This window comes from Notothenia rossii, assembly GCF_949606895.1.
Source record: "Notothenia rossii genome assembly, chromosome: 9".
NCBI classification, from domain to species: domain Eukaryota; kingdom Metazoa; phylum Chordata; class Actinopteri; order Perciformes; family Nototheniidae; genus Notothenia; species Notothenia rossii.
In genome coordinates this window covers 49,778,907-49,792,628 of record NC_136907.1, presented here as the reverse complement: position 1 = coordinate 49,792,628, position 13,722 = coordinate 49,778,907, and the positions used below count along the sequence as shown (strand labels likewise).

Below are 13,722 nucleotides of genomic sequence, written 5' to 3'. Positions count from 1 at the left end.
ATCCGGGGCTTGAGCCCAAGTAGCCACCACCTAGCGCCGCCACTCGCGCAGTGCTACGATGGAGCAGCTGGATTGAATGGGGTGCAAGCGAAAGTTAAGGAAACAATTCCACAGGCCCTTTTCATTCACTGCTATGCTCACATCTTAAATCTCGTCTTGTCAAAGGGAGCTTCCAAGATAAGAGAGTGGCGGCTGGTGGAAATTATTTTAGGTGGGGTTATTGTAATGGTGAATAAACCACACGGGGAACATTTTGAGAAATTACCCCTTAAATTAAATTGGCTACTGTGGTGACCACCTATTTATACACTGGGTTCATAATTCAAACTGGGAACTAGAGTTGCGGCTATTGTTCCCGCACGGACATGTTATGTGTTACTTATATATAGTGTGTGCCCTCTCAACCCAGTCTCATGGCATTTCGTGTTCACCAACACGATTTTTAATCTATTGATTCGTGTTCACCAACACGATTTCCCCCTTTTTTTCGTGTTGCACAGCACGATTTTAAAAGCAATGTATTTCTATTGGTAGTCTCACGACATTACGTGTTATAGGAAGACCGGAAGCTGTGTGGTTCATAAAAGCATGTTCTTACTCAATATTAAGCCACAATTATTGCTTTTATTTTAAATCGTATAATTTCGGACTTTTGTTGCCGTCTGTGAGGAAAATAAACGGGGCTGAGAGCCTCAGGATACTGAAATCTGTATATTTGTAAAACTTTTTTTCCTTCTAATTTGTTATTCTTTTCAAAATAACACACTGTTATTTACTCACCAATAACACACAATTATCCTTGTTTTTATTTATGTTTAATTCCATAATCTCTGGCTTTTTTGGCGTCCGTCAGGAACTGAATTTCAAAATAAAAATAACCGGAAACAGACGTAGGCATTTCGAGTGATTACCCAAGATCCTCAGCTATGGTTTAAGCTCGCCGATTGGATGTTTTAGCCGCAATGCATGCTGGGATTTGGTGTTTATATGATATGAAATCCGGAAAACATTTTAAAATAATAAAATAATACTTAATTCCGTGTGTTCTTGCTTTTCTCTTTGAAAGTCATCACATAACGGCATTGTAATACACGGTTCGGCTGCATTAAATATTACAGATCTGTCGTAGTTCTTTATTTATAGAGCCCTGATGAGAAGACCTTTGGAAAAACTGGAAGAAATGCCGCCGAAACTGAAGACTTGGCTATATATATATCATATATATATCAACAATTAAACAACATCTTCCATTTTTCTTCACACAATTCGTCTCCTTGCAGTATCATCACTAATTCGGCTGACTTTTACATTTGATCCAATTGGTAGATAGGTTATATTTACACCATAACGGTGCACAGCTGATATAAAAGGACTTGTAGTTTTTAAAGATATTACTGATTTTCTTTGAATATAAGAATGTAAATACTGAGTCTGAAATAGTATAGCAATATGCTGTAAAGTTATGTGAAAGCATGAATAAAACTACACATCTTCAGATTTTGTACATACATAAGTGTCCTACACTAATAATAAAAAGTTATTATGGCTGTGTGCACCTTGTGTGCACCGCCTAGTGGTTAAAACATGTTATTGAATTATTGTTTTTATGTGTTAACTTATATTTGATTAAAAAAATATTAAGAGTAGATTCTTTCATAGGGGGAAAGTAGAAGGTCTGTGATAGAAATATAGAATATAAAAAATCAAGAAGATACTGTAAGTGATCTCTACAATAAAACAGTTTAGTGCTGGATGTACAAAGATATTAACCTTTATTCAAACATTAAATAATACGTTAGATTAAGGTCTTCTTTTAAATAAGAAAACGCCTAAAAATCTACAGATAAATATTAAGCCTGACAAAGTAATTAATGTCTAATATATTGCTTTCCTGCAATGTTGACTATGTTGAAGCACTTATTTTAACTGATATCATACATATGAATTATACTCTTATGTATGTAGATAGTATAAGAAATGTGCAGAATATGACAGTTTAATGGTGGTGGTACCATGGTGGTACACACATATTGATAGATGTCTTGTAATGCGCTGTTGAGGAACCTGTGACCCAAGTTTTTCATTCATTGCATACACAGTTGTGTATTATGATATGTCAATAAACCTTTGAAAATCTTGAAATCTTGAAAGGGATGTGCAAAATAGCCATTATACAGTCTTTAATTAACTATTAGTAGAGAATAACGAGTAATGAATATACTTTATTACTCGTTTCCATTCATGTCAATTGCAGATAAATGTTTAGTCTTCTCAAGCACCAACTATCAAATATCTCTCCTGATTGTTGGCACTTGACAATCACCTTCCCTTAATTTTACTCAGGTGTAACTAAAGTCTGCTTTAAGGGTTGTTTATATTTCACATCATTAATCAGAATCTGCAAAGCAACTCAAATAAATGTAGTGGAGTAAAAATACCAGGTTAACCTCTGAATTGTAGTGGAGTAGAATTACAAAGTAACAATGAGCTGTCATGTGGGTATATATTAATGCTGCGCATTATGGACACAAGCGATTTTCACCCATTTATTAATTATATGTTTTACATTTGATAACACCAATGTGTTTAATACTGGCAACTTCTAATTGTGGGAAAAACGAAAACATTCAGTAGAGACGTCCCATAGCATGTGTAGTCCTGGGGGGGCGTTCGATTCCAGTTTTGGATAGTCTGGCGTGGTTTCGTTCCATTTCAAACAGCTGTTTGACGCTCGGCGTAACCTTGGCGCACTGCCATTTCAACATCCAATCCCAGAGCTTGAAGATTAATCACGGGGACTGTAGTCCTAAACGATAGCTGGGTATTACGGGTAGTGTAGTGTCTTCGGCCATCCTGAACTCGAAATGCGTATACATCTGTTTCCGGTTATATTTATTTTGAAATTCAGTTCCTGACGGACGCCAAAAAAAACAGAGATTATGGAATTAAACAAATAAATAAAAACAAGGATAATTGTGTGTTATTGGTGAGTAAATAACAGTGTGTTATTTTGAAAAGAATAACAAATTAGAAGGAAAAAAAGATTTACATATATACAGATTTCAGTATCCTGAGGCTCTCAGCCCCATTTATTTTCCTCACAGACGGCAACAAAAGTCCGAAATTATACGATTTAAAATAAAAGCAATAATTGTGGCTTAATATTGAGTAAGAACATGCTTTTATGAACCACACAGCTTCCGGTCTTCCTATAACACGTAATGTTGTGAGACTACCAATAGAAATACATTGCTTTTAAAATCGTGCTGTGCAACACGAAAAAAAGGGGGAAATCGTGTTGGTGAACACGAATCAATAGATTAAAAATCGTGTTGGTGAACACGAAATGCCATGAGACTGGGTTGGCCCTCTTAGTTCTTTCTCTTGTCGACCAGGGCTGCGACCCGACAACATGTCCTATTCTGCTCTCTATTAAAGTACCCTTTCACATCTCCATTGCACCGCCTCCGACTCAATGTCCTCGGCACTACACTGGTGACCCCGATAAGTCTTGGGAAGTTTCCTGGACGGAGCCGAACACGGCAAAAGGAACTCGAGTTCCTTTCTCGAAATGCCGGGGTTTGATCGGAGACGTCCATGGCTGCCACCGGCACGCGGACTGAGGCTCGGTGCGCGCTCCGCGGAAGGCTGGAGACGTTGCTCGCCGTTCCCGCATCGGCTTTCTATCCAACGGGGGGACGATGCACGACCTGCTGGGTCGACCAGCAACCCCATTGCTACCTCGTGGGTTTGTTCTTCGGGGCGTGCGGCTGCACATCCCGGCTGCTAACCACGTGGGGCTAACGACGGCTAGCAGCTACCCATGGCTGCTAGCTAGCGGCTAACGGCTATTGCTAACGGCTATTGCTAACGGCTAGTGCTAACGGCTATCGGCCCTTTTGAGTTTTCTGGTGCCGGAGAGGAGGTTCGACCAGCCGGTTGACCTCATGTGGACACTCTCACCTTTTTCACCACATCGACGGCGGTTCCAGACGCCACTCACGTTTTCATCGATGCCTGGGTGGTGCACTCCTGGACCCCGACTCGCCTCGACAGTTCCAGACGTCGCCCATGCTCCATCGGCCCATGGGTGGCACGCTCCGGGACCCTGTGGCTGCGACCACACCCTCGTCGGCCCCTATGGTGTTTCCTCCACGGGCGTGAGGATTTATTTTGCCCTGTTTGAATTCTGGGGGGGCTTGTGTGGTGACCACGTATTTATACACTGGGTTCATAATTCAAACTGGGAACTACAGTTGCGGCTATTGTTTCCGCACGGACATGTTATGTGTTACTTATATATAGTGTGTGCCCTCTTGGCTCTTTCTCTTGTCGACCCGGGCTGCGACCCGACAACATGTCCTATTCTGCTCTCTATTAAAGTACCCTTTCACATCTCCATTGCACCGCCTCCGACTCCATGTCCTCGGCACTACACTACACTATTTCATCGTTGCTGTTGTATGATTGGTGTTTAGCTACGGTATTTAGCGTCTACAGCACCTCCGCTTTTAGGGTTGACGTAGGCCCAAACGTCGCCCGGAGGTCCCCCGGTGTTGTTGCGGGAGCTGCTGCACTAGCTAACGCTCCACTAGCTAACGCTACATTAGCAAAACAAATGCTTATTTCTTTTGCAAATGGTGCGGCGGGCTTCAAACACGTTCCCCTCCACTGGTTTCAACCAAGCACTAAATTAGATGTTTTCCAACCAAATACGGTTGAACTGACACTTCCCCATATTAATTTGTAAGTAGATTCGAAGATACATCAGTTTCTGACTGCCGCAAGCTGAAGCTTGGTTGCTTGGTTGCTAGGTTACTAGCTGGGTGTTCTACAATAAGGGGCCGGGGGAAACAAAGTTATTGATTACTGGTTCCATGTTGGTTTAATTCAATACAAATTGTTGCGGGGAACTGAAAGGCTATTACCGTACTGGTTACTTTGAAGCCCGGACATTTCCCCCAAATTTAGACGCCATCGCAACACAGAAGTACCTTTCAAATCCGATCATTTTTAAGACCTTCTAAATCATATTTAAGACCTTTCTTATTTTTTTGGTCATATTTAAGACCTTTTTAAGGCCTTACATTCAGATTATCAAATGTAAGACTTTTAAGACCCCATGGGAACCCTGAGGAGACTAAATACGAACATTATATGCAGACACAGACGTGGTTCAGAAAAACAGAAATATTAGAAAACAGACCATTACGGCAAAACATCTAGCTTGATGGATGCTGTCAAAACTCAACTACAATAATATGTGTGTGTGTGTGTGTGTGTGTGTGTGTGTGTGTGTGTGTGTGTGTGTGTGTGTGTGTGTGTGTGTGTGTGTGTGTGTGTGTGTGTGCGTGTGCGTGTGCGTGCGTGTGCGTGTGTGTTTATTTAGCACGGGCACATTGTATCTGTCCCCGGCTGTTTGAAGAGCAAGTATGGGAAACAAAAGACAGTGTTTACCTCTTTGCATCCAGCTAGTCACACAGACAGTTACAATCACACTCCCTGTAATTGACATAATTAATAGATAGTTTAGCTTCTCACCATCATTTGCTGTGGCCCACTGATGTTAACGATTGTAACTGAAAGGCTGCCTGTCAAACGTAAACATTCAGCCACGTGACTCGCAAACTCTCACGAGAGTTTTACACAAGACGGATCCTGTCTAGCCATAACCCTGCACCGGGCGCTGACATTGGCACCCGGTGATCATCAGATTTGACGACGCTGATTGGCTGAAATTATGTTTCGGAGCCATAGCTTACAGATAGTAACAGTCAGCTGCTAGTGGCTGCTGCTGCACTGGTTGAGGGCTCCTCTCTTAGCGCCCAGACGAGAGAGGGTAATGATACACGGGCAAGGCCAGGCAGGAAACATGTGACTTATCAGTAACTTTAGACATCGTAACACCATTTTAAACGAGATTATATAATATGTGCCTTGTTCATTAAAAATTTAAATTAAAAACATATATTTAAAAAAATATATATTTTTTAAAAAATATATATTTTTTAATTTTAATTTTTTTAATTTTAATTTGTAATGTGGGAAGAGGTGGGGCGGCGCCCCTAGCGCCCCTATGGGCCGGCCGCCACTGAGTGTAAGGTCTTCTTCTCCCACCTCTCTGGCTTGGCCACCTTTTGAAGCCGCTCAGCAAAGCGCACCAAGTTACTGGATGATATTTGCCAGCATAGGCTTCCACGGGCAGCTCCTCGCTGGTGCTTTCATTCTCGCTTGGTGTGCACCAAGACCAGGGAATTGAGAGAGGTAAGATAATAATAACAATGAACATAATGGAAATATTAACAATAATAAAGAAATGATATAGTATTGGAAACTACCCACTCATAAAAACATGAAGGTAAAGAACTATAGTATTACATTAAATGAAAAGCTAATCTTAGTGTTTACTGGAGGTCTATAATTTGTTTTTTCTAAACTAAGCATTACTCTCGTAGGTGTTCGAGCACATCGTAGACCATCACACAGAGTTTGATGACGAAACTGTTCATTGCTCTGATAGATACATCACCCTCCTTACCAGCTTCGATTTCAGCCAATTCACAATTGGTTTTCAGAACTTTTTTCTGGATTTGGATTTTATTTACATGTATGAAACGGAACACATTTGTGTGTGCATTGAAAAACACAAGTGTGGATCCGGAAATACAAGTGTGAATCCTTTTGCGGATCATGAAATACAAGTGTGAATCCTTCTTCGTGCATGTGTGTATTATGAGACTGTTCTGAGCCCATACAAGTGTGTATCCAGGAAGTATTTGAATATTAAAAGCATGTTGATGTCATTTCCAAAATAAACCAATTTTGCATTTCCTAAATCCTTTCTGGGCAATCTGTGCTCCACATACTGTTTTAGTTTATCCATGACAATGTCCGCTATTTGATAGGGATCATCTTAAGTTTTCAAGGGCCATGGCCATGAAACAGTTTAAAACAGAAATTAATTAAAGAGGCCCTATTATGCTTTTTGGGGTGTTCCCTTTCCTGTAGTGTACTATACAGGTTTTTGTGCATGTAAATGGTCTGCAAAGGCTAAAATCCCTGTGTTCCCCCCAAAACGCCTCTATTGTAGTCCTTTGTTTACTTCTGTAACAAAGAGAGATCACTCAGAACACTTGCTCTTCTATTGGCTTAGCCCTCCAACACATTATACGTGATAGGCTAAGGGGCGGGACATCTCATAGCGATTGACTAATAACAACAGAGCCGGCCAGCTAACCAATCAGAGCAGACTGGGCTCTGGTTTCAGACAGAGGGTGAAAAGAGGTGCTGCAGCACAGGCAGTATGTGAAAAATAAAGAGCTTTTTGAACATTAAAGCATGGAGACATGTCCCAGTAGAGACACACATTACTAACATGAACCTGAACTGAGCATAAAAGGGCCCCTTTAAGTATTAAAGGTCCCATGTCATGGCCATTTCTAATGATCATAATTCCATTGTTGAGGTCTACTAGAATAGATTTACATTGTTCAATGTTCCAAAATCACATTGGTTTCTCATACAGCATCTCTGTATAGTATGTGTATTCACTCACTGTCCTACACGCCTTGTTGGAGCTCCTGCCTAATACAAAATTATCTTTTTTTTTTACAAGCCTGTATCAGGGGTAATAAAACTGAAAGGAGTCCTGATTAGCAGGGAAAGGAATCAACTTCTTTATTAATACCGTGTCCTGATTGGCGGGAAACGGTTGCAGCATATAAGAAAATAGTTTTGTTTCACACTGCCAGATTATTCCCCCTATTACTCGTTTTATGAAGGAGATGTCCGGTCACCAGGGTGCATGATGTGTGTGTGTGTGTGTGTGTGTGTGTGTGTGTGTGTGTGTGTGTGTGAGTGTGAGTGTGAGTGTGAGTGTGAGTGTGAGTGTGTGTGTGTGTGTGTGTGTGTGTGTGCATGCTCTGCTCAGCTCCGTGTGTGTGTGTGTGTGTGTGTGTGTGTGTGTGTGTGTGTGTGTGTGTGTGTGTGTGTGTGTGTGTGTGTGTGTGTGTGTGTGTGTGTGTGTGTGTGTGTGTGTGTGTGTTGAAGGATTATTTGAATTATTTGAAGGATTAAAGTAACGTGGTATGGCAGGAAAGTTCAATCTGGTATATTCCTTTTTATGTCACCTTATATATATTCATGTGTGTTAAATTAGAAGGGACAAAGTATCTTTTCCCTCCCCCAATATATTGAGGTGAAGTCCTTGTGTTTAGAGAGAGATGTGAGCAGGGGACACCCTTATTTGGGGATAGCTCCAAAACTCTGGAATGTTTCCCTCGTAAAAGAAGGGTGTGCGTTACACATGCTTGGAGCAGATGTGTGTGTGTTTTCATTGCAGTAAATATATGTGCTACAGGATTACTGGTCAACTATACCTCTGTTCTTATTCTTTCATGTGTGGGTACTAAATGGCTACAAACATTGTGGAGAAATTAGCTTAAACATCTTTTATTACTCTATATGAAATGGAAGCAGTTTTTTATGACAGGGACGAGAGAGTTGGGGGAGGGGACACATTCCGAAGAGTTTCAGCATGTCAATTATCAGGGAAATCGACTTGTGTTCAATAGATATGTGTGGTTGGTTACTTTGTATTAATAATAACAGTATGTGTAAAGGAAGCTGGAAATATGCAATGTGAAACCTTTTTAATTGAAGTAAAGATGTGAACGATAGCTCAAACAAATGGAAAGGTGGTAGGACAAATGAGTGTGTTCTCTATATTAGGCCTGTGTGAAGTTTGACTATTTGAAAAGCATCTCTAATACTGTTTAAGAGCATAGGTAATGTGTTCCTCGTTATTATTGATATGAAAGTGATTTACATGTATTACGTATAGTTAGCCAACTATAACAACTATATCTTAAAACATACTTTTAACTTGTGTGTGGTAACCTGAAGGGGGGAAGATGGACTCAGGGACAAAGGGCCATAAAGGGGATGTGTGTGTGCTGGCTACAAGATGTGAATCGGGTTTCTTCTGCTGTGTCGCACTGATTGGGTGCGACAGGCCATGTGTTGGTCTCTGCCAATAAGATGACCTCTGGGGGAAAGCACGTACACACCTCCTCCTGTGTTTTTAGTATGAAAGCCTGTGTTTTCCTTTGGTTCGCGCTCTTGTTTTTCACCGGCCGTTCCTGAGACCTGTCTCACACGGTGGTAGAACCTGAGCCCGGAGTACTCTGCAGAGTGCTTCGTGATTTCTTTGTATTTGTATTGTTACTCTTTATCATTAAAGCAAGATTATTGTTTAACTTGTATTCTGGTGTTTCTTAATCCCTTCCTTTTTACGAATTCACCCAGCTTATCAAACGACACGCGGAGACGAGGTTGGTTTTAAACATCCTCTAAATCTCCAACAAGTGGTGACCCGACGTGTCTGAGTGGGGTGTTTTCGGGGAAGAGACCACCAGCGGCAAGCGGACGAATGGTCCGGAGAAGAGGCCTAGAATAATCTCTGACAACTAAAACGAGGATCCTTCAATTGAAAGGTGAGCAGACAAGCCTGTTTCTATCGAAGGTCTGTAATTGGCTAAAACTAAATTTTAGAGTTGTCAGAGACATATTCCGGTGTCATAGTTGTTGCGGTGGACTATACAAATACATATTTTAGATAGGTAGGAAAGTTATATAACATAAAAGTGAATCAATGAGGTATGTAAGACGAAGGTGAAAGGCCCCGTACTTTTTTCAGAAAGGAGACGGCTGAAGACTCGTTGGGGGACGTCCAGTGACCGTTTTCAGACGGCATCCAGGAGACGAATCTGAATAACAATTCTTAGGTTCATAGGAATCGAAGTTGAGTTATAAGTAAAATCCAAAGGAGAGTAACGCAACCTTCGAAAACCAATTTTGAAGTGACCGGACCTCATTAATCCTTTGTTCTGTGGGGGTTGAATCTATAAAGCCAAACGTCACGATAAAGAGTTCTGTAAGCCTTGGTTACGTCAGCGTCACATCGTTGAAAGACGGTGTTGAAGCGCGCTGAGAGGCTTGCTAAACTTGTTGGAATAAACATCGGACAATAAAAGCTGAATAGACTGTACGGGGAACATTTTTTCTGTGAATATTTACTGGTAACAGAAACAGCCGAAGTCAGATGAATAGATACGAAGTCATAATGAAGGGAGAATTTTAACGAGAGGAGCGTGAGTTAAGAGCTTACGAGGACAGTGGGTTCAAGCAGAAAAAAAATTGAATAAAAGGATAGCAGAAGTGTTAATTGTTGAAAGAAGCCCCCCTTTTCCAAAGGAGAGGCTGAGAGCTACAGCAGGGGAGAGAGAAGGGGGTGTCAGTATTTGTCTGTGAGAGTTCCCCCCACCCTTTTTCCTCTCGAGAGCAGCAGCAGCAGCCCGGAGTGTGTCTGCTTGCTTTTTTCTCTAGTGATCTGAAGTTGGAGTGAAATACATAGAAAATTAACAGATCAAGGTGTGATTTGAAGTGGTAGATATATTGAAATAAATAAGAAACAATGATTTGCTGCTATTTAAATATAGTCTTTGAGAACTGATTGATACCGTTGCATTGCGTTGTGAATTTCATGGTATTTGTCATTAACTAAGGATTGTACTTAATTATATTCCAAGGGAAAAATTATATTAAATACAGGAACAAAAGAGTAGAAAGTAAAGAGAAGGTTTTTGTAAGTTTGTCAGAGGGAATCTGTTAATGTTTAAGCATGACAGAGGTCCTGCACGAGGTTTTGCTCCAGCCATCTCACACGGTTACACAAAGGGGTGATTTATGAGAAACTTGTGGTCAGGAGAAATGAGATGTTTTGGAAAGTAGACAGAGAGAGAGAGAAAAGTAAGGTTGTTGCTAAAATATAGAGAGTAAAAGTTATATAAAGTTAACTACTATTCGGGAGAATGTCATATTGTTGAATGAGTAACCTAAAATAAGTGAAGATGGTGAAATAGTTTGATTAAGGATACAACCGGTAACTACTGATTAAATACACAGTGATGGTGTACATGAACATTGAGAGTAGATTAAGTTGTTTTGTTCTTCATGCTTTTCACCAGAAGTCATTTGAATTGTTATTATTTTTAAGTAGTGTTGTTTTGTGTTATATTTCTAGACTATAATGTACCCACATGCATGTGGTTTCTTTGTCCCAGTTCATTTTAAAGTCAGCCGCCTCATGGCTAAATCTATTTGACCCCATGAGGTCAAGAGTCATTCTGTTAGACCACCATCTTGTGAAAGACAAATCATTGTTCTTTTGTCACATTTTGAATTAGAAAAGAGTTCATTTTGCTAGATCAATTTATCTATAAATGTTGTAGTGGGAGTTTTGTGTTTGCTAACATTTTTAGGAACGACAACACTAGGAGATGAGTAAACTCAAGAATCCGTGGAGTGTAAATACATTGAGAAAAACACATTTTTATACTCTAACTTTTTGCACATCATAGACAAGGTATTTAGACAATATAAATAAATATTCACCAAAAGTAATAAGTAAAATGGAAAGTAGACATAGGCCTACACTTGAGTCAAATTATATTACTGTGATCTGATCAGTGTGCTCTGCAGGTTTACTATTGTTCTAAGTAACAGTGGGATTTAAAATATTGGAGAAAGTATGGAGATGTTCTTTCGTAGTGTGTGAAATATGTGATGCTTGAAACAGGTATTTCAATTTATGGAAGAAAATGGTTTCCTGAAAGAGTCAGGTTGGGTAGATATGTAACAATGGATGAAACAATTTATAGAGGGAGTTTTTGTAATATCATTAGTAGACATTAATGGTGTTGTTTAGATAGCATTTAGCAACTAAGACAGACAGTATGATTAGAAAGAGACAGAGTGGAAAGGGTTGGATTGATTCAATCTCAGTCAGTGTGCTAGATTTCTTATGGATAATGCGTCCCGGGACCTGGACTCCCCCTCTGAGTTAGAAAGGCTACGACCCCGTCCCTCCAAGCAGACAAAAGACCCAACCCAAAAGGAGGCTCATCCTTCTCCATCAAACAGACAGAGAACCGGAGCTGAACCGTCTCCACCTGAGGCATCCAGAACCAAACCGCTTGCTGACATACAGAAATACTCTCATCAGTCCCTCAGACAGGGCTGAGCCAAGAGATTTGGCACAGGAGCAGAGTGGGGGACATCAGAGCAGAATCCGCCCTCCATGAAGCAGCAGAGAGGCTGTAAAGGGGAGATGAAATGCAAAGCAGTGCAAGAACAGTGGCATGATGTGGGCTGCAGATGTGACTGGGCCAAAGGCTGCCTAAAACAGTTACAGCGGATGGATTCAAGAGCTGATGGACTGAAGAGAAGACAGACTCAGAGGAGTTGGCATAGTCGATTTGAAGTGAGGAGGTCGGGGTCACGGCTTGAGACAACCAGGGGAGGAGAAAAGGAGAACGGGAATGAGTGAGTTTACACATAAACACACTTATTCACAAAACGCACATAGAAGACACCACATTTAAAGAACTTGAATTGACTTGATAAATAAGTAAAGATAAAAAGAGGTATTAACCATGAATTAATCGATTGGTAAATTCAAAATAGCAGTAAAGAGGAAACTATTCATGTAAAATGAGAAAATCATCCTAAAAACACACTGAGGGTTAAAGGGGGAGACATGAGGGAAATATGCACTACACTTTAAGCAGGGGGTGTTTTGGAGTAGCACAGTGTAGAACCATATTCTTCAATCTTTCCATCATATTAATAAATCATTCTTCAAGAGATTTTTATTCATGTGTGAATAAAGCAGTGATCTCATTTGTTACAATATTGATTTCACCATTGTGGCATAGTTATTACCATAGGAGGGCTTTAGGATGGAAACTGTTTTTAATCCTTGATAGAGTAAAGGGTGATGGTTGCATGTTCGGACACCCAAGGTTCCACACACTGCTAAAGAGTTTAACATTGTTTTTAAGTAGACCAGAATTGAAGATAAATGAGTATAATGAGCTATGAAATGCAGAGCTACACAGATCCTAGTAATGTTTTTGACTTAAGATAATAGTTATGTACACAAGTTTCTGAATTAGATTTCTTAGACATTTTAATACTACTTAGTTGTAAATAAATTGCAGTAGTAGTAGTACTATTATGAAGTGAGTTTTGTACCAAGTTGCAGGAAATGTGGGAAGCAGCCGTCCCGATGACAAGTTAGAGATATCTGACTTAAGGTGGTAATCGTGAATTGATAAATGATGGCGCTCCATATATGACTGATTTTTGTAGACAGAGGATACTGGCCTATGCTGAAATATCAAAGTCTCTGCAGAGCACGACACATGGCCAATGAAACTGAGACCAAATTACCTTTGACCCTGACTGACAGTGTGACTTGAGAAAAGCACTATCAATGACTGACTCTGGGGCTGACCAAACTTGACTTTACAACCTGACAGTGTGGGTGTGAATGAATTTCTGCATGTGATCAGTGTAACTGCATGATTCTAAAACAATAACTAACCGAGCATGTCTTTGGACTAATACATTATTTTGGAGCTCCATGGGAAACACAGGTTTCCTACAATTCCACGCATTTGGAAAAATGCACATGTGACCCGTTTCTAATTCCCACAGGAGTTGGCGGTTTGCAAATGTAAAACTCAAACTAAAATCTAAAGATTCTGTTTCTTTTAGGACTGCCAGCTGGAAATGAAAACTTATTTTCCCTGGAGTGTTTACTGTGAAAGATGATGGATATACTTTTGTGAATGATGTTTGGTATTTTCTTGTAACCAC

The 13,722-nt window shown here is 40.3% G+C and overlaps 1 long non-coding RNA gene across 1 annotated transcript; it reads left to right on the top strand.

Annotated features, from left to right (window-relative positions):
* The first annotated feature begins 8,010 nt into the window (after positions 1–8,010).
* On the top strand, positions 8,011–13,471 carry LOC307020434. Its single transcript, XR_013802892.1, has 2 exons — positions 8,011–9,494; positions 9,698–13,471. It is a non-coding gene; the product is annotated as an uncharacterized lncRNA (long non-coding RNA).
* The last annotated feature ends 251 nt before the right edge of the window (positions 13,472–13,722 follow it).